General features: G+C 49.1%; 1 pseudogene; it reads right to left on the minus strand.

Annotated features, from left to right (window-relative positions):
* Positions 1-1,581: 1,581 nt before the first annotated feature.
* On the minus strand, positions 1,582-27,327 carry LOC120383128 (annotated as a pseudogene).
* Between the last annotated feature and the right edge of the window lie 540 nt (positions 27,328-27,867).

Here is a 27,867-nt window from a genome sequence, read left to right on the forward strand (position 1 = left end):
GTTTCAAACCAACAGGGTTTTTTCCCTGTGCAAAATGTGGTTTAAAATTGATTTTAAAAGCAGTTTGGTTTTTATTCTGCAAATTGAGATGTATTTTAAAAAAATGTTTTTGAGGTTTTTGTTGTTGTTTGTTTGTTTGTTGTTTTTTGTTTTACGTTTTAAGTGGTAGAAATAAACTCAAAACCTGTTTGTTGTACAGCCTGAACTGGATGATTTGGTTTAAAGCTGTGACTTTTTAAACACAAAAACACCCTAATGAATACGACAAACACGGTTTTTGAGTTTATTTCCAGCACTTAAAATATGAGGTTTGGACTTCCGGGGACAGGTGGGAGGGACTAAGGAGTCATGGGGCGGGGTTAGGGTTTGATTAATGGTGGGGCCTGTCTACTGCTGCCAGGTGTTGAGTATGTGCAGGCAGAACCGGAGCCACTGTCAATGTCCAGGCCGGAGGTCGAAGCCGGGTGGGCAGAAGTACGAGCCAAAGTCCATATCCATGCAAAAGTCGAAGCCATGTAGTCGAAATCGGAGGGGTTGGGGAAGATCAGGAGGAGGAGGAGGAGGCAATGCTGTGCAGCGGTTGGGTGGAGGGCCTGGAGAGAAGCTAGAGAAAGGCAAGGAGAATACTGAGCCGGGATTCAGAACTGGAGTGAAGAAGGGTCATGCCAAAGTCATAGCTAGACACTGGAGTCAAGATTCCAGCCAGAGTCAACAGCGAGAAACCGGAGGGCAGGGAAAGGCAGGGCAGGGCAGGGGGTACATGCGGGCGGGAATGAGGATGACTTACTGGAGCCTGGAGACCCCTCATCGGGGGACTTCCTTCCTAGCAATAACAGAAGGACAGCGGGATGACAAAGATGTCTCTGAGCCTGGGGATCAAGCCAAGGGGAGCTCCCATCCAGGCTGTGTGCCAGGACCCCGTCACCCTCCCTGTTCCTTTCACACTCACAGACCCCCTGGCTGGAAGGGAGAATAAAGGGCAGAAGTGAAGGTGCCCCTGGGGGAAAGGCTCTAGGCCGGGACCCAGTCCACTTCCCAAATCTACACCCAGGATTGTGTGACCAGGCCCACAGCCCTTGCTCTGCGTCTCAGTTCCCAGCTGCCAGATGGGGAGGATCCTACCCTGTCCCAGAGTGTTTGGGGGAAGTTTCATTCCTGTCTGGGAAGGGTTCAGATACCAGGTGGGTGGATTGGGCCCTGGGTGGGGGATGGTCGGACATTCGCTGCATCAGGGGTGACAGGGGCCATGGAAAGGTCTGAGCAGTGATGACGGGGGAGGGGCTCCATGTCAGGCCACCCCTCCCAGACTGCAATGGCTATTGAGCACAACCCCTGGCTCTGCGGATGCTCTCACTTCTGGGCCAGCCCCACAGCCTGATTCTTCCCAACCAGTATCTGGCCTGGCCCCAGCCCCAGGGGTCGGGGTGGGGCAGGGTGTCCAGAGCGAGGTGCTCGGCCTTGGTTTCTCTTAGTGCTGCGGGGGGCTCTATGGCCACTCCCCCCAGCCCTTCCCCCCAGGCACAGTGAGACAGACCAGTACCTGCGGCAGGGGGTCCAAGCTGGTCATGCGAGTTGGGGTCTTCAATCCTGCCCCACGGAACACAGCCCCTGCAGGGCGTCGGGCACCTGGCCCAAGACCCTGATATTAAATAGCTGTCCCATGATTTTGGATGTAATGTCCCCCTGTTGCAAGGGAACAAGGATCAATCAGAGACTCCGACACTGACGAGAACAAAGGGTATTAACGGCACCGGGAGCCAGCAACATTTCCTCTCCACGTCTGAGGGACGGATTCCCCCGCCCAACCCCAGAGACGAAATCTTGTCTCTTCTCTAGTGACTTCCATCCCCTCTCCCACCATTGTGGAATGAACTCCTGCCCCCACTCTTCTCAGTCCCCCCGTGAGAACTGTTCTACCTCCCAACCCAGCGGGAATCCATCTCCGCTCCCCAGAGTCCCCTCAGCCACCCACGCCCCCTCCGGCTGAGGGGCTGGGAGGCTTTGGGCAGTAGTGCTGGGGGGTGAGAGGAAGTGGACACCTTTCCCCAAGGGATCCCCATGTCCTTAACGCGATGCCATGGGCAGTGGCTCTGGTGAATGGGGCACTTATGCAGCCTCTGCTGACTGACTCCTCCAGTTCTCCCAGAGCAGGTGGGGGCTGGGATAACATGATACCAGAGCTCTATGAAAATTCCCCTCCTCCCACAAAAACAAACAAATCTCTTTTGCATTGAACTTTTCCATGGAAATGTCAGCATTTTTACAACAAATAAAATAAAATAATAATAATCAATACAAATATTGTTATTCGGGAGTCCTAGCAATGTAGGGTGGAAGGGACCTCATAGAGTCAAGTCAGGCTCCCCATGCTGGGGCAAGACCAAATAACACCAAGTAAATATGCCGATGGGTGTTTCTCTGACCTGTTCTCAAACACCTTCAGCACTGAGCGGTCCACATGCTGATCTGTCCAGCTGAAGTTCCTCAGGCTTCCATTCTCCTTTATAGGCCAGTCTTGTTGGTTCGACTATATCTCCCAGTTGCTCCATTTCAAAACCAAAATACTTCAGATTTCAGCCAAAATAGACCAGCCCCAAAATAGTTTGGATTTGGGGTTTTATTCATAAAAGCTCAACACTTTCCAAGGGGACAGGTGGGAATTTTGACCAGCTCGACATAAAAAGCCTCTCTTAACTGGGAGGGTAATTAACTCTTGGGATGATTTACCAAGGGTTGTGGTGGATACTCAGTTTACGGGTGATTTTTAATTCAAGATTGGATGATTTTTAAAAGACATGCTCTACTTTACAATGAAAGCTATTGGAAAAAAATTATGACCTGTGTTATACCAGCAATTAGACTAGATTGGGGGGGTTGAATTTATCCTCTGCGAACACCGTGGGATCCACAGACTGTATCTAAGGGGTCCTCCAAAGGTGGTTGTTACCATAGAACACGGCTTCTCAAACTGTGGGCCGTGGATTCCTAGGGCTCCACAGATTGTGTCTACAATTTCCACCTCCATTCAAAATTTTGGATTCATCCACAAATGAGAAAAAAATCCACTGGTCTAGATAATCAAAATGGGCTTTGGAATCTCTGACTAAATGGAATTTCCGTTGTTTCGGCATCTCTTAAGAGAGAACACGAGTCTCCACTGTACATCAGATTTATTGTTGTGGTACCCATTGCTTCTATCCCCTCCTCTGCCTCTCCTTTGGCACAGAGCACAGTGACAGGAGAAATGGCTCCCGGAAACTGCACCAGAGTGACTGGCTTCATTTTCCGGGGAATCACTGACAGTCCAAAGCTGCAAAACATCCTCTTTGTGTTCTTCTTTGCCATTTATTTCTGCACGCTGGTGGGGAAGGCTGGGTGATTGTGCTGATTAGCGTTGACTCCCAACTCCACAGCTCCATGTACTTTTTCCTCAGCAACTTGTCCCTCTTAGATGTTGTCTCCTCCTCTGTGATTGCCCCCAAGACGATGCTCAGTTCCCTAGTGACGAGTAAAGACATTTCTTTCCCTGGGTGTGTGGTTCAGTTTTCCTCTTCTCCTTCTGTGCCAACAATGAGCTTTGCCTCCTGGCTGTGAAGGCCTACGATCGCTTTGTGGCTGTCTGCAACCCATTGCTTTATAATGTCATCCTGTCCAAGAGAGTCTGCTTCCAGCTGGTGGCTGGATCTTCCCTATGGGCCTGTGTCAATGCCACTGTGCATACGTGTACTGAATTCAGTCTGTCCTTCGGCCACTCCAATGTCCTCGATCATTTCTTCTGCAATATTCGCCCACTCCAAGAAATCTCCTGCTCTGACTTTCGTATCAATAAGCGACTACATTTCATCTTTGCAGCCATAGAAACAATAAGCGCCATTTTCACCATCCTCATCTCCTTCACTTACATCATCTTTGCCATCCTGAGGATCCGCTCCACAGCAGGAAGGCACAAAGCCTTCTCCACCTGCACCTCCCACCTGACTGTCGTTTCCTTCTTATATGGGACCCTGATCTTTACATATTTACGACCCTCCTCTGGCAGCTCAGTGGACTGGGAGAAAATGGTGGCTGTGTCCTTGTGATCCCCCTGCTGAACCCCCTGATCTACAGCTTGAGGAACAAGGAGGTGAAGGACGCCCTGAGGAGGACAATACACCAGAAAATTATTCCTCGCTGTATGTAAATATGGGGGCTGGTTTTTCTGATCAGTACTGGAGTGCAGATATAAGCTAGTTCTCGCTCATTAAGTCATTATGCAGAAATTTCTGCATATCATCATATGATTTACAGGAGAAAACAATATGGAAATGGAACTTGAGCCCGATAATGAAGGAAGGCGCCATGTTTCTTGAAAAACAGTGTCCAGTAACTGTGTTACAGCTTCTCCTTTATGCACTGATATGTGATTTCTGCAATATAGACACCTTCCCCTGCTTGTTCCACTACCTTTTGAACTATATTGGTTAACTTAGCAGCTGATACAAAGAGGAGATGCTCAGACTGTAGCCTTCTGGCTTCCCTGGCCTTCTTATAAGTTGCTCAGTTTGGGGCGTGGACCCAGCTGCAGCCACGTCCCCCAATCAGCCAGGGTTTTACCTTGCCCAGCCCCAGCCCTCTGCAGGGCTTTTCCAACAACTTCCAGGCTGGAACGGGTGCTCACTCTGTTACACAGCACATAGATAAAAGATTTTCTTTCTATTAAAAAAAAAACCCAAAGGAAATTAACAAACAAAACCCCTTCATTTAACGTTACTTACATTTGCTTTCAGTAATAAAATCATTAGGAAATACAAAGTCAAGATTTTTCAACAGGATGGAAAGGTTACAAAGTGAAGCATTCTCAGGTTAGCAAATGTCCAAAGAAGTGTTGCTCTGGCACCCTCAATTCAGTCCTCTTGTGCATTTGCAGGATGATGCAGACGTTAATGACATGATCCCATCAGGGCCGTCCTTAGGATTTATGGTGCCCTAGGCAGGCTTATTAAACTGGTGCCCCGTTAGGGTGACCAGACAGCAAGTGTGAAAAATCGGGACGGGGGTGGGGGACTGTCTTTATAAAATCGGGACATCTGGTCACCCTAACCCCTGTGCCTGTCTTGCTCCTAGCAACACAAACATAAGCTTACAGTATTGGAAAACTTGCCACATGCATGTTATTAAAGCCAATTTAACTTAATTAAGCACACTGTAATGCTGATGGACTAGCACTAAAGAAGTAGCCCTATAGAAAAAATTCTGAGTTGACAGAATGATGCAAATAATATTTTTTTTTCAATTTGTCAACATTTTATTGGAAATTTATATGAAGAGATATTGAAACAAGGATTTGTTTTTAATTAAAAGCAATCTTTCTGGCTTTTTTGGCTGCAAAATCAGTAATAATGTCATCGTATGACAAAGACAAAGTGATGGCTTGTTCAATTGCAAGAATAGCAAGACCAGTCAAGTGTTCCTGACTCATTGTAGAGCAGAGATAGTTTTTAATGAGCTTTAGTTTAGAGAAACTCTGTTCTCCTGATGCTACTCTTACAGGAATTGTCAGTAGAATATGAGTGGCAATGTACACATTAGGATAGATATCAACAAGTTTGCTGGTATGAATAAACTGTACAATATCCATCATCGACGTTGCATGTGGCAACAACTCAATTCTTCGTACAGTTCAAGTACATTTAAATCAAAATGATCACCTTGCTTCAGAAGGCTCTCTACATCAGGGGTCCCCAACACGGTGCCCGCGGGCGCCATGGCGTCTGGCGGTGCCTCTCAGTGCACCCGCATACTGGCCAGAGGACGAGCATCTGCCGAAATGCCGCCAAAATTCGGCAGCATTTCGGCACCGACGCCTCTGGATGACACCGCTTGCTGCCGACAAGCAGCGTCATCCAGAGACGTCGTCGCAGAAATGCCGCCAAATTTTGGCAGCATTTTGGTGGATGTTCGTCCACCACCACTACTCTAGGTTCCTGCACATTGTCATTAGTTGCTCTTGTCTTCTATTTTGTTAAATTTAGTCCCACTCAGCCCGCTGCCAGCTGAGTGAATGGAACCCCAAGCCAACAGTGGGTTGAGTGGCTCAGCCGGGGTCTCAGCCGCCAGCCTGCTCATCCCGCTGCCAGCCTGGGATTCCTTGGGGGTCCCCAGGCCAGCAGCGGGTGCTGAGTGGGGCCAGTGGCCAGAACTCCGGGTGGCAATGGGGTAGCAGCCGTAACCCCAGAGCAGTGGCGGGCTGAGTGTCGCTGTGTGCCAATAAAAATCAACTCACGTGCCACCTTTGGCACATGTGCCGTAGGTTGCCAATTCCTGCTCCATACACTAGTAAGGAGATGAGCATATTACAGTTGTTGGAGGGCTCTATTTAGCAATAACAGGGCTATAGGAAAGTCAGTTGACATCTTTTGTTTCTCTGATGAAAACTGGCCCACACCCTTCCCCATACCAAACTTGTCACAAATAATTGTCAACAACTTAATTTTCTGGTTTTGGCTAAGATATTGATTTAAAAAAAACTTGAAATTGAATTCAGGATTGTTAGCAAGCATTTTTGGCAAACAAATTTGTTATATGACAATCTAAATGGCAACACAGCACTGCTTTCATGCTTAGTTCACCCCCCAGCCTGCTGGTCCATTAGCTGCAGTAGAGGAGGAGATAGGTGGAAAACTGCAGGACCCCAAAATCCACCTCTTGGGGTGCAGAGTGGCAACAGCAGCAGCAAACTCTCAGGTCCGATCACACGCCAATGGGCACCACCGCCAGCCCAACTGACCATGGTGAACTTAGCCCAGCATCTGATCTCAGGGACGGGGCACCCATGGAACCACTGCAGCTCATCCTGCCCTGTGCAGCTCCCTCTGGATGAGATGGATCAGTGGCAGCCCAGGGGAGAGAGGCGCTCCACAGCTAGGGTGACCAGATCCAGATGTCCTGATTTTATAGGGCCAGTCCCGATATTTGGAGCTTTGTCTTATACAGGCACCAATTACCCCCATCTAGGGTGACCAGAGAGCAAGTGGGAAAAATCAGGATGGGTGGTGGGGGGGAATAGGAGCCTATATAAGAAAAAGACCCAAAAATTAGGACTGTCCCTATAGAAGTGGGACATCTGCTCACCCTACCCCAACCCGCGTCCTGATTTTTCACACATGCTATCTGGCTATTCCCAGCCCAGCCCTGTGCGACCATTCCAATCCTGGCTGCCTACCGAGGAAGTGAGTTACTTTCACTTTCATTCCTCAGCAGGCAGCCAGCCAGCTGCCCCCAGCACCTCACCCAACCCAGCGCTGGGAGAGAGAAAGGGCGGGTACTCCATGGGGCAGGGGGGAGAAGAATGGACATTATGGGGGACAACAAAGGATACTGCCAGAGCCGCGGAGCCTGCCTCACCTCATGCCAGGGGAAAGAGTCACACTCACAGGTGAGTTCCTTCCCCCACCCCTCCTCTCTCCCCTTCCCAGAGACTTCCCAGCAGCCAATACCCTCCCTCAGACTGTGCTTGATTACAGTCTATAAATATCTACATGGGGAACAAATGTTTAATAATCGGCTCTTCAGTCTAGCAGAGAATCAAAGAAAGATCTAACACGATCCAATGACTGGAAGCTGAAGCAAAACAAATTCAGATTGAGAATTAGGTGCAAATTTTTAATGGTTAGAGTAATCAACCATTGGAACAATTTACCAAGGATTGTAGTGGATTCCCCATCACTGACCATTTTAAAGTCAAGATTTGATGTTTTCCTGAAAGATCTACTCTAGGAATTATTTTGGGGAAGTTCTCAGAGAACAGATGTTCAGATTAGATTATCATAATGGTCCCTTCTGACCTTGGAATCTAATGAACCAATTTTTCCCCCTTTCCTTCACAGCCCCTTTTTAAAAGGAAAATAAGTCCTGGTCATTCTCTTATTTTCTCCCCAAAGTTTTATTTCTAAACTTTAAAATGCATGGAATAAAAAAACAAGTAGAAACAACAACAAAACAAAACAAAAAAAGGCAAATTCAGACTGCAGGTAAATTTTCAAGAGCACCATTCTCAAAAGTGACCTATTAGATACATATACATTTCAGTCTTACTGAAAGTCAATGCACTGCAGTCTCTGAAGGGACAATTTTTCAAATGAATGTAGGCACCTAAAGGTGTAGAAAGATACCTAGTGGGATTCTCAAAGCCAACTTCTCCTGAAATCATCCCCTTGTTTAGGGATGGGGTGATATTAATAAGCTTTGATTTTAAACCAGTCTCCCTCTACACAGTGTCCAGCCTGACCCAAAATGACTAGAAGAAAATTTGTCTTTCCTTTATCCAGAGACACTTCACTTTACCTTCTCAATGAGCTCAATGCAGGCAGTCAGGTCCATCCCAAAGTCAATAAACTCCCATTCTATTCCTTCCTTCTTGTACTCCTCCTGCTCCAGCATGAACATGTGATGGTTGAAAAACTGTTGCAGTTTCTCATTGGTGAAGTTGATGCACAGCTGCTCCAGGCTGTTAAACTGAACATTCAAAACACAAAGCAATGCTGGTTAATTTGGAAAAGTAGGACATTTCATTAATAGACAAACATTGCTATAACTCACATCAAATATCTCAAAACCAGCAATGCTGCCTGGGCTGCTTGGTATCCAGCTGCTGGTTGATGCGTGTGACCATCCATAGGAACATCTTCTCATAGACCGACTTAGCTAGAGCCCCCACCAAATTGTGCACCTACCAGACACACCACCATAGCAAGAATTAGAGCTCAGTTAGCCTCTAAAGTTGAAATAACTGTCTGAAGAAAATGGAAAGCAAAAGCTAGTGGTGCAGTACCTGCTGGACATTTTGTCCTTTGGTCACATATTCATTCCCAACTTTCACCCTTGGCTAGCACAAAGCTTTCAGTAAGTCAGCAGAATTCAGACCCATCAGGTAACCGACTTTGTCAGCCACTAGCAAAAAGTCTAGAAAATATTTCTCAGGTCCTCTAGTCGGTTAGCAACTCCCCACTTTGGGCCCAACTCAACTCCTGCACACTTCAATAGGAGTTTTGTCACTGACTTCAGTGGAAAGCAGTTCATGCCTTATATTTGTAACCCTTCTGCCCCTCTGAGTTGGCAGCAACAAGGGCCGGGTTCAGTATCCAGGGGTTCCGTTTCAATAACACAATGCAAAACCGGCTCAAGCCCCCACCCAGTGACCTGGGACAATTACCTACCACCCGCCCCGGGCGCCTCTAGGAGGCAATACTTCCCCACTCGCAAGCACAAAGTCCGAGTGTAGCAAAATCCTTTTAATAAAGGAGGGAAATAATGCGGCATCACGTTGGAGAGACACCACAAACAGGACTATACACAAACCATAAGCAAAAAACCCACCTCCAAGTACATTTGGCACAGTCCTTTCCCCCTTAGGGTCTTAAGTCCAATCACCCCAAAGTCCAACAACCCAAGAGTCTCTGTCTCTGGTCAGTGCCACCCCAGAGTTCAAAAGTTTATCTGCCGAGTTTTACCCCCCCCCAGCCTGGGTAGAAATGGGGGGGGCACACACAGGGTGTTAAGGGACACCTTACGTGGGCCAGGGTCGACTACCCCGCTTCTCCGTGGAGTTCTGCTGCAGCCTTCACCACGACTGGCTCCACTCCATCAGCTGTGCCGCTCCCCCAGCCAACCCGTGAACCGCCTCAGCCGTCCCAGCGAACCGCTCCATACTGCTCATTGTTCCACAGGCTGCACCAACGTGCTGCAGACTGCTCCGCTCTGCCAGCTGCTTAGCGATCGATCTTCAGGCTCCCCCACTCAGTGATCTCAGCTCAGTAAGCTTAGCTGTTTTAGTGATTTCAGCTCTTAGTGGTTTCAACTTGTAGTAGAGGAGCCTCAGTGCCACCTTGGCCCAACATGAATTCAGGTCAGCAACCTCCAGATGGACTCCTAAAGGATTCAAAATTAGCTCTGATCTTTAACAGTGGAGAGAGGAGGATGTGCAATTGGTGTTCCAGGCCCTCAAAAGGGGCCCATACCATCAGGTACACACACCAGTCCCCAGCCTCTCTCCCTCACTGGGTTTTGGAACCCATGTCCCTTGTCTAGCAAGTACTATTTAATGTAGGTTGAGTCATTTCTGTCATAAAGCAGTCTCATAGTTCCTCATTCACATAATTAAGGTAACAGCACTTTTTTTCCTTCCTGCCCCAATAACAAAGAAATTGGGGATTCCACAGTGTGAAAATAACCATCCCATGCTGCTGTGTGTTATGCTAAGTGGAGTGGGTTTACCAATGCAAATGCACATTCCTAAAATTCCTTTGCCCACTCCTCATAATGTACCACCAGATGTCAGGGTAGATCTCATCCTGACTCTGCTTACATATTTATTATCAATTATTATTATTAATATTATTATTATTTTATTAACACAAGCATAAACTACACTGAATGACCATTCAGGTTGCTTGAAGGCACTCAGAGCCTTAATGCATGCAGATCAGAAATGAAATAAAAAATCTCCAGCATTCATTGCCACCTTCACAGTGCCTATAACCCTAGTGATAACATACTCTCCAGTGCTCCATATGGCCTTCACTTCCATCACCAGCAGTACACACCCCAACTCCATCCAACTCACTTTACAGCAAAACTTTACCTTGACTCACACTCTTGTGTATCGAGAATCAGGGTAACAAGAAGGGTTTCTACAGGTATGTTAGCAGAAAGAAGGTGGTCTGGGAAAGTGTAGGACTCTTACTGACTGGAGGAGGCAACATAGTGACAGATGATGGGGAAAAAGCTGAAGGACTCGATGCTTTTTTGGCCTCGGTCTTCACAGACAAGGTCAGCTCCCAGACTGCTGGACTGAGTAGCACAGTATGGCGAGGAGGTGAGCAGCCCTCAGTGGTGAAAGAACAGGTTAAGGACTGTTTATAAAAGCTGGACATGCACCAGTCCATGGGGCCGGATGCAATGCATCTGAGGGTGCTGAGGGAGTTGGCTGATATGATGGCATATTGGGAGAGGTCCTGGATGACTGGATAAAGGCAAATATAGTGCCCATCTTTAAAAAAGGGAAGAAGGAGAATCCAGGGAACTACAAACACACAGCCTCACCTCAATCCATGGAAAAATCATAGAGCAGGTCTTCAAGGAATCCATTTTGAAGCACTTGGAGGAGAGGAAGGTGATCAGGAACAGTCAACATGGATTCATCAAGGGCAAGTCATGCCTGACCAACCTGATTGACTTCTATGAGGAGATAACTGGCTCTGTGGATATGGGGAAAGTGGTGGACTTGGTATACCTTGATTTTAGCAAAGCTTTTGAGACAGTCTCCCACAATATTCTTGCCAGCAAGTTAAAGAAGTATGGATTGGATGAATGGACTATAAGGTGGATAGAAAGCTGGCTAGATCGTCAGACTCAATGGATAATGATCAATGGCTTGATGTCTAGTTGGCAACCAGTATCAAGCAGAGTGCCCCAGGGGCTGGTCCTGGGCCGGTTTTGTTCAACATCTTCATTAATGATCTGTATGATGGGATGGATTGCACCCTCAGCAAGTTCGTGAATGACACTAACCTGGGGGGAGAGGTAGATATGCTGGATGGAGAAAGGGGATGGACAACTCCAGCTTTTGTAAAAGAAAAGAATTGAAGTGCCCAGACCATATGTGATAGAGATCAACTGTGGAGAGTTTGACAGAAACCATCGACATCTACAGTTTGTTCCTCAGAAAGAACAATCAAAGCAAACTCTACAGATGGCACATGCAAGAAGAAGAAGACAGATTCCAAATCAACCAGAGACAGTTGTTGCAGCTAGTGGACAGCCAGATGCCCAAGTTGTTATGTGTTTGGAAAACAAGTACAATTCAGAGACCCTTAACAGACTGATCCATGCTGAACTTTAAAGACAATGTGACACTGTAAATTGTAGGAATAGTAAAAATTTAGAGGGAGCTGTAACAGAATGTTAAGCAGTATTATAATGTACAGCCACTGGGTGGAGCCTGTATAACATACTTAATTTCATTGTTTGCTGTGTTGTTGTAGCCGTGTTTGGCCAAGGACATTAGAGAAACAGAGTGTGTGAGGTTCTATCTTTTATTGGACCAACTTCTGTTGGTGAAAGAGACAAGCTTTCAAGCTACCACAGAGCTCTGCTTCAGGATCGCGTAAGCTTGTTTCTTTCACCAACAGAAGTTGGTCCATTAAAATGATATTACCTCACCCACCTTGTCATTCTAATATCTCACAACAGCCATTCAAGGCAGTGCATTAAAATGTCTTATAGTGACCATATCTCTGGTATAGTTCTCTGGGAAGGAAGCCATGTAGCCAGTCCATATCTTGGACAAGAGCCTAACCTGCTAGTAGCAGGCCTGCAATCTACCATGTACTAGGCGTCCATAACACATCCTGACCCCATTGACAGTCCTGGGACCTGACTTATTGACAACGCCAGGATCTGACTTTCACCCTCTGTACATAGAACAGGAAGCAGGGACAGCAGCAATATGCTTCTCTCCCATGCATCAGCCACATCTTGAGAGGAAAGGCATTCCCCATGGCCCTTGCTGATAGCTGTACCAGGTGGGTAATATTGCTGTTAACATTCCCCCCAGAGCATGTCAACCCAGGTGCCGCACATTCTGACAGCTTTACCTTCTGTGCCATCCGGCTCTGCCTGCTCCTCTCGTTGCTTCTGCTTGAACTTTAAGTTCCCATAGTGCATGACTCCCCCTGTCAGCTTGTAGATTCCCACCTTCTCCTCAGGGTTGAAACTCGGGATTTCAATGGCACTCTGTGTAGAGGAACCAGGGCAGTCAAACAGCACAAGGATTCAAATAGACAGTTTAACTGTAAACCCCTTGGGGCAGGGCTTTGACAGGAAAATGGGCCTTGCCCTAGGTTGGGTACCCTGCACACAACTACCTTCTACATCTTGCTTGGCCGATGCCTGTCCTGGTGCTTTTCAGACACTGTGAGGGAGGAAGTGCGGCAATTCTAAAAATATCTTTTTTTTTTATTTCAATTATCCTTGTAGTCAGGTGAAAGCAGCCTAAGCTCCTTACATTTCTGCCCTGGCAAGAAACAGCAGGGACTACTGTCAATCAGCAGTAACTGGGGCCTGGTCTACACTAGGAGGTTATGTCAAATTTAGCAGTGTTAAATCGAATTAACCCTGCACCCGTCCACACAACGAAGCTATTTAGTTCGACATACAGGTCTCTTTAGTTCGATTTCTGTACTCCTCCCCGACGAGGGGAATAGTGCTAAATTCGACATGGCCATGTCGAATTAGGGTAGGTGTGGATGGAATTTGACGCTAATAGCTCCGGGAGCTATCCCACAGTGCACCACTCTGTTGACGCTCTGGACGGCAGTCTGAGCTCGGATGCTCTGACCAGCCACACAGGAAAAGCCCCGGGAAATTTTGAATTCCTTTTCCTGTCTGGCCAGTTTGAATCTCATTTCCTGTTTGGACATCGTGGCAAGCTCAGCAGCACTGGCAACGATGCAGAGCTCTCCAGCAGAGGTGTCCATGCAATCTCAGAATAGAAAGAGGGCCCCAGCATGGACTGACCGGGAAGTCTTGGATCTGATCACTGTGTGGGGCGATGAGTCTGTGCTTTCGGAGCTGCGCTCCAAAAAACGGAATGCGAAGATCTACGAGAAGATCTCCAAAGCCATGAGAGAGAGAGGATACAGCCAGGATGCAACGCAGTGCCGCGTGAAAATCAAGGAGCTGAGACAAGGCTACGAGAAGACCAAAGCGGCAAACGGACACTCCGGAGCCCAGCCCCAGACATGCCGCTTCTACGAGGCACTGCATGCCATTCTAGGTGCGGCCGCCACCACTACTCCACCAGTGACCATGGACTCTGAGGATGGGATAGTGTCGACGGCCGGTTCCTCGGAGATGTTCGCGGATGGGGAAGATGAGGAAGGAGATGAGGAGGACGAGGCAGTCAACAGCGCTTACAACACTGATTTCCCCGACAGCCAGGATCTCTTTATCACCCTCACGGAGATCCCCTACCAACCCTCCCCAGCCGTTATCCCGGACCTTGAATCAGGGGAAGGATCAGTCGGTAAGTGCTTTAAACATGTAAACATTTATTTTTAACAGAACAGGAATATTAACTATGTGAAAAGAAGGTCAATATATACGGGGATAGAACAGAAATCCTCATGGGAGATCTCCACGAAGCTCTCCTGGAGGTAATTGAAAAGCCTCTGCATGAGGTTCCTGGGGAGAGCGGCCTTATTGGGTCCTCTGTGGTAGCACACTTTTCCGCGCCAGGCTATCATCAGGTACTCGGGTATCATTGCCTCGACGAGCATGGCGGCATAGGGCCCTGGTTTTTGCCGGCTTCCACGCAGCATGCGGTCTTTATCTGTGTCACTGATCCTCATCAGGGTGACCTCGCTCATGGTGGCCTGCTTTGAATTAGGGGAATGTTAGTATTGGGACTGCTTGCCTGTTCCTTTACATAACTATAACCGGCGGTTTACAGCCACGTGGTGGAGGTGGGACAGGGGCAGCATACAGGGATCTTTCCCGGGGACAGCCGCGAGGGGGTGGGACAGGGGCAGAGTTCATGCTTTCCGGATTGCCGGCAGCAGGAACTGGCCAACGCTAGGAGTATTACTTTGGCCGTGAAAGGAGGGCACTGCTATAAATTAAGTTTTAAGCAGCCAAAAGTCTACGGCTTACCATGTCTGCCTGCTCCACGAATTCTGCTGTCCTGCCCCGCTTGTCTGATCTCCACTGCAAGACCCCAGGCACTGAATGCGAAGGCCGAAAATTCGAACTTGTCCTGAGTGCGCATGAGATAGGTGCTGTGCATGGTCTTGTTCACAGAGACAGACTAGACTATGTTCATTGTTCGCAAAAATGTATCTTTGTAAGGAATTCACTCCCTTTTTCCCATCACACAGCTGCGACTGACCTACCCCAGCATCCCCCTCACAGAGGCTGGCACAGATTAGGCAGCGAAAGAAAAGGACACGGGATGAGATGTTCTCGGAACTTATGGGCTGCTCCCGAGCCGAGGCAGCCCAGCAGACCCAGTGAAGGGAGAACATGTCGCAGTACCAGCGCTCACACAGCGAACGGGAGGACAGGTGGTGGCAGGAAGACCAGCAGGTGACTCAAACGCTGCTTGGACTAATGAGGGAGAAAACGGACACGCTCCAGCGCCTTGTGGATGTTCTGCAGGACCGGAGGCAGGAGGACAGAGCCCCACTGCAGTCTATCTCTAACCGCCCTCCCCCGCCACAAAGTCCCATACCCCCCTCACCCAAAGTACCAAAAAGGAGGGGCGGAAGGGGCCGTGCAAACTGTCACTCCACCCCTGCAGAGTGCTCAATTACAGGAAGGCTCTCATTCCCAAAATTTTGATAAGTCCTTTCCTTCCCGTCTCACCCAAGCCCCCATCCCAGTTTCATCCCCTAACTGTCTAGTTGATAATAAAAAATACTTTTCTGTTAATTACTGTTTCCGTCATGTTCTTTTAGAGGAGACTGTTTGAAGCGGGGGAAGGGGGTTGGTAATTGGACAGGACAGTCACCTTTACCAGGGTACAGACATGGAGGCAGGTTCAGCAGCAGGTCACACACACAGCGCAGTCACTAGGCACCCTGGTCAGTCTGGGAGGTGGTTTTCATGTTCTGTGCGGGGGGGCTATGTGACTTTGTGGCGGGGGAGGGCGGTTAGAGATCTTATGCAACGGTCCTTATCCTGGATCACAGAGCCACGCAGCAGGGGATCTGTAACCGTCCTCCCCCGCTACAAAGTCACATAGCCCCACACACAGAGTCCCGAAAAGGAGGGGTGGCAGACTCCGTTGAAACAACCAGTCCGCCACTGCAGACCGCTCTAGGAGCAGGAGCCTGTCATTCCTCGAGTTTAGAAGCGGTCTTTACATCACTACCCACCCTACCCACCACAGTCTGCGTCCCAGTTTCAACCCTTTACCGCGAAATCAGTACTAAAGAAAACAGTGTTAATTAACAAAGTTCCATGTATTTTATTTTTAAGCGTGCGTTGGAAGGGGAGGAACGGGGGGAATGGGGTATGTAACTGCAGAGGATAGTCAACATTAGCTGGGTAAAGAAACGGGGGCAGGTTCAGCTTCTCTGTAAACAAACTTAATAGTCACAGGTTACCCTGCTCCCTGAGGAACCTAGCTTTCAAAGCCTCCCGGATGCACAGCGCTTCCCGCTGGGCTCTTCTAATTGCACGGCTGTCTGGCTGGGCGTAATCAGCAGCCAGGCAATTTGCCTCAACCTCCCATCCCGCCATAAAGGTCTCCCCCTTGCTCTCACAGAGATTGTGGAGCACACAGTAAGCTGCAATAACAATGGGGATATTGGTTTCGCTGAGATCTGAGCAAGTCAGTAAGCTTCTCCATCTCCCCTTGAGACGTCCAAAAGCACACTCCACCACCATTCTGCACTTGCTCAGCCGGTAGTTGAAGAGTTCTTTGTCACTGTCCATGGCGCTGTATAGGGCTTCATGAGCCAGGGCATTAGCGGGTAGGCTGGGTCCCCGAGGATCACTGTAGGCATCTGCACATCCCCAACAGTTATTTTGTGGTCCGGGAAGAAAATACCTTCCTGCAGGCGTCTAAACAGACCAGAGTTCCTGAAAACATGCGCGTCATGAACCTTGCCCGGCCATCCAACGTTGATGTTGGTAAAACGTCCCCTATGGTCCACCAGTGCTTGCAGCACCATTGAAAAGTAGCCCTTTTGGTTAATATACTGGCTGGCCTGGTGGTCCGGTCCCAGGATAGGGATGTGAGTTCCATCTATAGCCCCACCGCAGTTTGGGAATCCCATTGCGGCGAAGCCATCTATGATGACCTGAACGTTTCCCAGGGTCACTACCTTTGAGAGCAGTAGCTCAACGATTGCGTTGGCTACTTGCATCACAGCAACCCCCACGGTAGATTTGCCCACGCCAAAGTGGTTCGCTACTGACCGGTAGCTGTCTGGTGTTGCAAGTTTCCAGAGGGCTATGGCCACTCGCTTCTGCACAGTCAGGGCTGCTCGCATCCGGGTGTCCTTGTGCTTCAGGGCAGGGGACAGCAACTCACACAGTTCAAGGAAAGTTCCCTTACGCATCCTAAAGTTTCGCAGCCACTGTGATTCATCCCAGACCTGCAGCACTATGCGGTCCCACCGTCCGTGCTTGTTTCCCGGGCCCAGAATTGCCGTTCCACAGCATGAACATGACCCATTGCCACCATGATGTCCACGGCGCGGGGTCCCGTGCTTTGTGAGAGGTCTGTGCCACTCTCACACTTCATGTCCTCACCGCGCTGCCGTAGCCTCCTCGCCCGATTTCTCTGCATCTGACTGTGAAAAAGGTGGACGATAAGGTGCGAGGAGTTGACAACGGCCATAACTGTAGCGATGATCACAGCGGGCTCCATGCTCGCAGTGCTGTGGCGTTCGCGCTGTCACTCACCAGAAAAGTGCGCAAACTGATTGCCCGCCGGCACTTTCAGGGAGGGAGGGCGGGAGTGACGGTTGAATGATGACAGTTATCCAAAACCACCCTTGACACATTTTTTCCCCCAGCAGGCATTGGGGGCTCGACCCAGAATTCCAAAGGGCAGCGGGGACTGTGGGAACTGTGGGATAGCTGCCCACAGTGCACCGCTTCCAATGTCGACGCTTGCCCCATTAGTGTGGACTCACAAAGTTGAATTACTGTTCTTAGTGTGAATACACACGTTCGACTTTGTAATATCGGTTCCACAAATTCGATTTAAGTAGAATCGAACTACTCTGGTAGTGTAGGATATAATTTTCTGACTGCAATGATCATTAGGAGCCACTGGAGGGCGAAAAAGACCATGTCTGCAGTTCTTCACAGCCAGTTTTTCCTGGGTAATGCAGCAGAACTTCAGAGTTAGGAACACCAGTTACAAGTGACCAGTCAACCACACACCTCATTTGGAATGGGAAGTACACAATGAGGCAACAGCAGAGACACACACACAAAATGCAAATACAGAACAGCACTTTGTTAAACATAAACTACTAAAAAAGCGGGGGGGGGGGAGGAGTAGCATTTTTCTTCTGCATTGTAAAGTTTTGAAGCTGCGTTAAGTCAATGCTCAGTTGTAAACTTTTGAAAGATAAGTTTTTGGTTAAAACAGGAGGCCAAACAACTAATGAATAACAATGTGTCCCTGCTGAGAAGGATTTTGTCATCTGAGCTGGTTGGGCAGCAGATCTATGGCACATCAGTGTAGCATAAAGGGGACAAAACTCTGGTAGTCCAGCACATGGATCAGGAGAAGGGTTTAGGAGTTATTAGGAAAAATCCCTTTGAAACCATCTTTCCACAGCACAAATGCAGTAACAAAGCCACACACAGTACGAGATTGGATTGCAAAGGGGCAGAACCAAAGATTACAGTGCTATTGAGACAAATCCATCCCTTGTGTGACTTTGTGGTGCTGATTGGATTTCTGTGAGGGATAGCGCTGACACCCCCACCGCATTACCAAAGGGTTTCCTAGACCGTGTTGCTTCCTGTTTGTGCATGAGCTGATTTTCACCTCAGTAGCAAAGGGGGAGCTCTGGGGTGACCTTTTCAATATTATGAAAAGGTCTGATAATGTTGGGAGGGGCAAAGGCCATCTTCCCCCCCCCCCCCACACACACACACTGCCAAAGAGGTGCTCAGACCCAGTATCCATATGGGGCACCAGGAGGAGAGAGGGGCGGTATTTGTGTTAGTGCCCTTCCCTGTTATTGGGCTGGAGGCAGGCACCATGGTTACGTCTGGAGAGGGCAGACTAGTGAGCACAAGGGGGCCTTCTGACCTTAATGTCTATGAAGAAGTCAGTGGAACTCCTCTTGTGTGTAAGCATATATAGGATCATGCCCCAAAGGGCCTAGGTCTGGGAGGTGCTGAGTGCCTTCTGCCCCAGTTATATGGCAGGGGTGGCATGTGCACTCAGCACCTGTGAAGAGCATGAGTGGTTTGTAGTACAAGGAGCAGGATTGAGGGGGGCAGAAAGGTGGGGTCAATGGCCAGCATTTTGGCCAGACGGTCCAAATATGCCTAATTCCCCTGCTATACATATTATTCATTATTTGTATTACCATGCACCTAGGAGCCTCCGCCACGGACAGGACGCCAATGTGCCAGGTGCTGTACAACCCCAGAGAGAAGAGATGCTCCCTGCTCCGCTATGATACTTACATCTGTAGCCATCATCTCCTCACTGTCATCTATGCTGGTGACAGTGAGTTCGCCTTGGCTCACAAAGGGGACGTCGTAGGGGTTGGTGGAAATGAGAAGCAGAGCTGCAAACAAACAACATGTCATTAGCTTCAGAGTCACAGGCCCAGGAGAATTGTGCAGGAAATCTGACTAGATGTTCATAATGGTCCCTTCTGACTTAAAGTCTATGAGTCTATGAGAATGGCTATATGGTTTGAATGCCATCGAACTAAACACAGCATGGCCAGCACTTACCAATGAGCTCGGGCTTCTTATTGGACATTATCTGGTAACAAATATGATAGCTCCTTTCACTAGCCATCTGAAATGTTACCTGGGATTTCTCCAGGAGATCTAATGGGGCAAAGAATCAGACAGTTATTGTCCCAGGCGAATTCATTACCAATACTGTTCAAACACTGTTCAAATACCGCCCCTAAGAGCTTGCTGCCACTCACAAGTTTCAATATCTGCTGAAGCCAGCTTCCCTGTGGTCCCAAAGTGGATCCGGATGAATTTGCCCTATTGAATTGTACAAACCCAAATTGTTCATGCTGTGCACTGAGCAGCTACAGCGATCAGTGTATTTCATGTGGGATATGTTCTCTGCCTACACTCCAACAATCGAAATGAACTCACAGAGCGTGAGGAGTTGTCGTTCCTCACTGTCTTGGCATTGCCAAAGGCCTCCAGGAGTGGGTTGGCCTGGATGATTTCATCCTCCAGGGTTCCCTAGGTGCAGTACAAAGATTTCCAGTTAAATCGTGCAGTCGCTTCAGGTGGAACTTTGGAAAGGAAACATTACAAACCAAGCACTTGCAGATTCCACGACATCCCTCTTGGCTCTGGCTCAGCGAGGCCTTTAAGTACATGCCTAACAGTAAGCCTGCAAGTAGTCCCACCGACTTCAGTGGAGACCTGCTGAGAACCAGCCACTTCCTTAGGCGTCTTAGCCGAACCAGGGCCCACTATGGACATTTGCCATCACATGCCCACCACCATTAATGAATGGGAAATTCAGCGTTATGCTGGGATTTTCAAATCTGCCTCAGGGAATCAAGCTACCCATTCGCTGATGTCCAGTGGAAGGTGAGCATCTGACTCCCTTTCACATTCCCAGGTGCTACTGCCCACAGCAGTCCCGTAGGCGTGCTGTACCCCACATGCGCACAGCAGTCCCGTAGGCGTGCTGTACCCCACACGCGCACAGCTGTCCCGTAGGCGTGCTGTACCCCACACGCGCACAGCTGTCCCGTAGGCGTGCTGTACCCCACACGCGCACAGCTGTCCCGTAGGCGTGCTGTACCCCACATGCGCACAGCAGTCCCGTAGGCGTGCTGTACCCCACACGCGCACAGCAGTCCCGTAGGCGTGCTGTACCCCACACGCGCACAGCTGTCCCGTAGGCGTGCTGTACCCCACATGCGCACAGCAGTCCCGTAGGCGTGCTGTACCCCACACGCGCACAGCAGTCCCGTAGGCGTGCTGTACCCCACACGCGCACAGCTGTCCCGTAGGCGTGCTGTACCCCACACGCGCACAGCAGTCCCGTAGGCGTGCTGTACCCCACACGCGCACAGCAGTCTTGTAGGTATGCTGTACCCCACACGCGCACAGCTGTCCCGTAGGCGTGCTGTACCCCACACGCGCACAGCTGTCCCGTAGGCGTGCTGTACCCCACATGCGCACAGCAGTCCCGTAGGCGTGCTGTACCCCACACGCGCACAGCAGTCCCGTAGGCGTGCTGTACCCCACACTCGCACAGCTGTCCCGGAGGAGTGCTGTACCCCACATGCACACAACAGTCCCGTAGGCGTGCTGTACCCCACACACACGCACAGCAGTCCCGTAGGCGTGCTGTACCCCACACGCGCACAGCTGTCCCGTAGGCGTGCTGTACCCCACACGCGCACAGCAGTCCCGTAGGCGTGCTGTACCCCACGCACAGCTGTCTAGTAGGTATGCTGTACCCCACACATGCACAGCAGTCCCGTAGGCGTGCTGTACCCCACACGCGCACAACAGTCCCGTAGGCGTGCTGTACCCCACACACACGCAGAGCAGTCCCATAGGTGTGCTGTACCCCACACACACGCACAGCAGTCCCGTAGGTGTGCTGTACCCCACATGCGCACAGCAGTCCCGTAGGTGTGCTGTACCCCACACGCGCACAGCAGTCCTGTAGGCGTGCTGTACCCCACACGCGCACAGCAGTCTCATAGGTGTACTGTACCCCACACGCGCACAGCAGTCCCGTAGGCGTGCTGTACCCCACACGCGCACAGCAGTCCTGTAGGCGTGCTGTACCCCACACACACGCAGAGCAGTCCCATAGGCGTGCTGTACCCCACACACACGCAGAGCAGTCCTGTAGGCGTGCTGTACCCCACACGCGCACAGCAGTCTCATAGGTGTACTGTACCCCACAGGGACTTTCAGCTAAAAAACCCTCAGAAACTAAACAGTGAATTTAAATATTAGAAGTGGAAGACATTTCAAAACCTTTGGGACAGCATAGGAATAAAGCACTAATGTAGTGATCCTAAAGTGGAGAGGGAGGCAGGGTTGTTTAACCAGTGGGGATGCTGGTCACTGAGGCCTTCACATCAAAGGAATATATATGAAAATCCTTGTGGCCCAGAGGCTATTCAAGAGAGTCCCAGCAGGCATGTACCTGCAAGTTGATAAGGGACTAGGAAGGCAAGTTTTGACCCAGCTGTGGCCAAAGGGCAAGGTTGAAAGAGGGCTTTGACTTGGAGAGTTTAGATCAGCACCTACCTGGAGAGCAGCTGGTGAAAGCTGAGCTCAGGCAGGCCTGCAATGATGCTAGTGGGAAGTGCTTGTGAAGAACTCGCTACCCCAATAACAGCCTGACAACCCGAGGCATCAGCCTCAGATTGCTAAGAGTCTGCTTGGACTCTGCCCTGTCTGACACTCAAATACTCCTGGAGCCAAAACCCCTTTGGTCTGCGCCCCTTTCTCTCTGACCATGGCAATCCATGCCCTGGTGCCATCTGGGCCTGGTTAATGCAGTTCTCTGTATTTCCTAATGAAGTCTTGTGCCCACGAGAAAGCTCCAGCTAGTTTGGAAAGAGCAGCAAAAGTTACTGGGAACATGCCAGCCTAATACTCTGCTCTCTCACTGGCTCCTCACTGAACAGAATCCAGTTTGTGGTTGCTGTCCTGACTCTGAATCCCTGCATGGAATGGTCCCAGCTACCAGAGGTGCCAATCAGGGGCAGTTGGGGGGTAAATGCCCCCACCCTGCTCAGAGTTCTGTAGGCCACAGAGCTGGGGGGGCCATGGCCCGACCACTTTTATACAAGGGTCCCATACTAAAGCAGTACAGCTGCTATTGGTACAGTCCAGAGCATCCCTGTGTGGAAATTTGACCAGCCACCCCTTCGTCGCAGCAGAGTGGGACTGAGCCAAATGGTGTTGTGGCCTGGCACGTGTGGAGTCTGTTCCTGTAGGGCAGAGCATGGAGAGTCTGCTGAGACCTCGACTCCTGGCAGCCCTGGTTCATGCACTATGTGGGTAAGAGGGGAGACTCCCCAGCCAAGGGAGACTTGGGGTCCCTGCAAGGAGGTGGATGAGTGGGGACTGAAACAGGGACCCTGCCAGGAGCAGGGGGCAGGGACTGGAATTTGCCTCCCTCTCCCCCCCCCCCAAAATATATGAATTGGCACCACTGCAAGCTACCCCACAACCCTCCCTTCCCAACCACAGGCTCCCAGAGCAGCTACATTCCCTTCACAACCACAAGCTCCCAGAGCAGCTATATTTTGCTGGGCTATAGATATCATCTACCAACAGAGGACGCCTGATGCCCTTGGGAAACGGAGCCTTCACAGGCACCAGACCATGGCTGGAACTCATTGCCAGGTGAAAGAAGAGTGACCATAACCTCAGCACATTCAGAGCTAAATGCAGCCACTAGAGATCCCCCAAGTCCCAACGCTTCTGTTTTCCCTGGACAGGCACGTACTGAGACAAAGCTCTGGAAGTGGATGCTACATATCTACCTGCATTTTGCTAGGCTGCTGATCTTTCTTCTTCTCCCCAGCAACTGCAATTGTTGCAAAGTACTGGATGATACGCTTGGTGTTCACAGTCTTCCCAGCACCAGATTCTCCACTGTTGGCAGGGGGGTGAGGGTGGGGGAGAAGCATTCACTTGTAAAAAAAATTAAATCTATTCTTCACATCCTGTCATCTCACTCACAGGTACTGGAATATACTCACGTGATCAAGATTGACTGGTTATCAGGGTCTGAAAATAAAATGGTACAAAGAGCTATCAAATGGGCCATAGTGCACATTGCACCCTAAAGCCAAACTCTGTTCTGCCTCCACGCCCCGGAGACGCCACCAAAACCAGGACACTCTGCCTGGGGGTGATTTTGATGTTCCATTTCCAAAGCTGTGGTCAAAGCTGAGGAAACACCACACTTGGCTGGAGCTCGGATGGGCAAAAGGGACCAGTTGCAGAGCTGACTGGGCTGGAGTTAGTTGTTGACAAGACTCTGGGTTTTCTATCAATATTTTAAATATTTATTGACTTAGAGTCAAATTCCCTGCCCTGCTCTGTCCCTAGCTCCCATCTGGAATATGGCACATCTCTGTGCTCAGTTGCAGGGCAGGACCTTAGGGTTGGATGCCAACTGGTGCCGTTAGAGTAGTACCCAAGCTGTTCTAACTAGGGCAGGTCAGAGAATTGGGGAGCTGTAATCAGTTCCTTGATGGCCCCTGAGATTACCGTGACAAAGTCCTGTCAAGCAAAAGTATTGTCAAGCTTATTCAATGTTAGGCCTAAAACTTCCAGAAGCCTCAACGAACAAGCATAGCAACCAGAGCAAGTGTAGCAAGTTCAAACTAGGAAATATTGTAGACTTGTGGTCAGCTCCAAAAAGCAGGCTTGGCAAAATTAGATACGGACCTTTGTTCAAGGTGTAAAGCAGCCAAGCACTTCTTTAGGCTGTATTAAATATTTTGTGTCTGACACATTAACCACAATTAGGACAATTGGCTGTATTCGGAGAATATGAGCTGTGCACCTGTGCATAGATCACAATTTCAAAATAACTACAACTACCACAGTAAACATTTGGCCCTACCTGATTGGTTGACCTGCTTCAAAACACAGCGGGCAGATGAGATAAAATGCGTAGAGTCTCAGGTGGGTTTGTGTGTGTGTTGATCTAAAAGAAATCAGGCTCACATAGACCCCCTGAACTGAGGAAACTTGAACTACGCCGACTACCTGTACCTGGCCAGTGCAAAGAGCAGTCAATTAAAGGGTAACATATTCTCGGCAGGGTAAGATTTTAAAGTAAAAAAGTCTGGTTGCATGCAGAATAAAGTAGAGGAGTAAAGAAGTCTGGGTTGCTCCTGCTGATTTGATCTCAAGTTGTACTGACACTACACTATTAAAAATGGTGGTGTTGGAATAATTTGATCTCAGGTTATATCAATGCTGCAGTATTAAAAATAGTAATAAGTACCTGATCCATAACATTACTTGCACTTGTGCTTGTCTTCAGTATAATTTGCCATTTATATTAATCCTTATTCAATGCTGTTCTTTAACTTTTCTTTTCCTATTCTGTCTGTGTTGCATTTATAGCCGTAAGTCATTAAAAACCTTTCTTCAGGAATAATCAGTAGTTTTAATTTCTTTATGCGGACACCACTTAACCTCATTACATCTGTGTTGGGTGGTGGGAAGTAGTGATCACCCAGGGTATAATTAGAACCCTGATGTGTGTCTCCCTCTTCCATAATCTCCACAGCCCCCTTCTCTGCTGCACTGAACATTAACCCCTTAGGCCATGATTATGTCTCACGTAGATATGCAGAGCAGAGCCAAAGCCTGAACCATCAGAATATGATGCAGACTTCAGTTCTTTCTTAGGAAGTCAGGCTTTCTTGCTCTAGGCAGAAAATATCCTTCCTAGCCTGAGATCTTGACAACTCACAGAAAAACTAAACTTTCTGGCAGAGGGAATGGCTAACGTATTGATACTTGTCGTGGTCTCAAGCCCATTGCCTCTAGGAGTCCCCAGGCAGCAGCCAAACACAGATAAGATTCTAACCCAGGGGTGGGCAAACTTTTTGGCCTGAGGGCCACATCTGCATAAGGAAATTGCATGGCAGGCACAAAAGTAGGGGTTGGGGTGCAGGAGGGATCCGGCTGGGGGTGCAGGCTCTGCGGTGGGGATGAGGAGCTTGGGGTGCAGGAGGGTGTTCCAGGCTGGGACCAAGGGGTTCAGAGGGCAGGATGGGGATCAGGGGTGGAGCAGGGGGATGGGGCATGGGAGGAGGGCAGGGGTGCAGGCTCTGGGCAGCACTTATCTCAAGCAGCTCCAGGAAGCAGTGGCATGTCCCCCTCTTCAGCTCCTACATGGAGGCACGGCCAGGCGGCTCTGCCCACTGCCCTGTCCGCAGATGCCACCCCTGCAGTTCCCATTGGACATGGTTCCTGGCCAATAGGAGCTTCAGAGCCTGCACTGGGGGCAGCATGTGGAGTCCCCTGGCTGCCCTTACGCGTAGGAGCCAGAGGGGGGACATGCCGCTGATTCCAGGAGCCATGGTACGTGCGGAGCGGGGTAAGCCCCTGACCCCACTCCCCAGCAGGAGCTCAAGGGCCAGATGAAAAGGTCTGAAGGGCCGGATGTGGCCCCCAGGCAGTAGTTTGCCCACCCCTATTCTAACCCCTCATGAGGGAAGCCATTATTTGTCTCCTCATTTTATAGATGGAGAGACAAAGGTGAGAGAAGGGAAGTTGTCCAACTTTTCCAGTGAGCTACTGGAAAATCTGGGCCTAGAAACTAGAGCTGGTGGAAAAATTTGGACAAATAATTTGCTAAATAAAGCTGTTTTGGTGGACCCAAAACTAGTCACAAACTTGACCCGATAGTTTCAGCTTAGAAAAAGGTTTTCAAACCACAAATCTATCCCACTTTATAACCTTTAGCCCAGTGGTTAGTGCAGTTGCCTAGAATGTGGGAGCCCCAGGTCTGAATCCCCATTCTGGAACAGAGACTTAAGTGCACAGCTTCTGCCTCTCTAGTGAGCAGCCTAACCAGCAGGCTGAATTGGGGTTGGGGCCTCTTAATATTGCCTGTTGCAGCTGTTCAACTTTGAGTATCTTCTTAAATGTTTATTGGGCCAGAAGGAAAGAGAACGGCTCTATAGCCTGGTGATTAAGTCACTCCCCAGGAAGGTAGGAAATAAGGAGTCAAATCATCTTGCTGCCTGATTTAGAGCTGAGTACCTTCATCACCAGGCTATGGTATCTCGCTTTGGTCCAATGAATATTTAAATATTTATGCTTAAATGCTGAGCTCCGTTAATTGGGCAGCCAGCCCTGCACATCGCTGCAAAATACTAGGGTTTTCCCCTCCAGGTAAATGACTCACTAGTTAACATGAACTGATAGGCGCTGTCAGAGATGGAGAAGATGTGGGATGGGGCTTCTTGACACTTTTTGCCCCTGTAGCCAGCCACCACCTCAGGGTTGTACACTGGCAGCCACTTGTAGGGGTTGACAGTGACACAGAAGAGGCCTGAGTAGGTCTGTACAAAGAAGAATGGAAGCACCGTGTCCATGAGAATTAAATATCTTTATGCAGAAAAGAAATTTTAAAAATCGATTTACATAGATCATCCAGGCTGCGTAATGCTCTTTGAGGTTATACAAGACAGTAGGCTCATGGAGGTGGGTCATCATCACCATGTCCTCGACTTTATGATATTTGGGAGGATTCATGGGGAAGACTTGGTCATCCTTGGCAGTCACAGTCTGGCAAAACCAGAAGAGAACAGGTGAAGAAAGCTAAGCAAGGAAACTTTCTGAGATGCATGAAAATGACTTGAAGCGGATGGTTTAATTTCCTACTTACTCTGTCATCATATGTTTTGACTGTGACTTTGTCACTCTCCCTCTCTGGATGATTCCTTTCACATACATTTCTTTATCATCGATTACAAAGCAGGTTCCTTTAGTATCAAATGGGTGATTCTGGGCCTCAGTCCTCTCCTTCTCAGGCTTCCGCAGATAGGGAGCAGCATCTCCAAAGATTGACATCTCCGCATCTGAGCTCATGGCTGAAGTTTGGCTGGGGAACCAAGTACGTGTTTGAAATTCAGCACTGTCTGACAATGGTCAGTTTCAGTTCCAGGACTTCTGAATGCACACTCTCTTTTTTCCATATTTAGGGACTGGGCTGTGTAAACCATTACCAGGACTTATTGATAGGACTGGGGCCACTACAGGCCTAAATTCAGTCTGATGTTAAAAGCAGATAAGGGAATACCTAGAAACAACATCTACATAAAGTCAGTAGGCCTAGATGACGGACATTCTAGGGCTTTTGGAGAATTAGACAATGAAAAAAATTGAACCACCGATGATTGCTTTAGAAAGGGCTCGGAGAATTAAAGATATCGGAGAAGTGGGGAGAAAAGCAAAACTGAATCTATCTTAAACAAAAAATGTGACCCTGCAATCTATCATTCTGTAGTCTGAAGGCTTGTCTCTGTAGAGACTTATTGAACAGCAAGTCAGGGTGTGAATGTACATGACACTAAGGTGCTGTGTGGAACCTGCTGCCAAGCACTAAATGTTCTGTAGTGAGTAGCTAGT

The sequence above is a fragment of the Mauremys reevesii genome, linkage group 15, assembly GCF_016161935.1.
Source record: "Mauremys reevesii isolate NIE-2019 linkage group 15, ASM1616193v1, whole genome shotgun sequence".
Classification (NCBI taxonomy): Eukaryota; Metazoa; Chordata; order Testudines; family Geoemydidae; genus Mauremys; species Mauremys reevesii.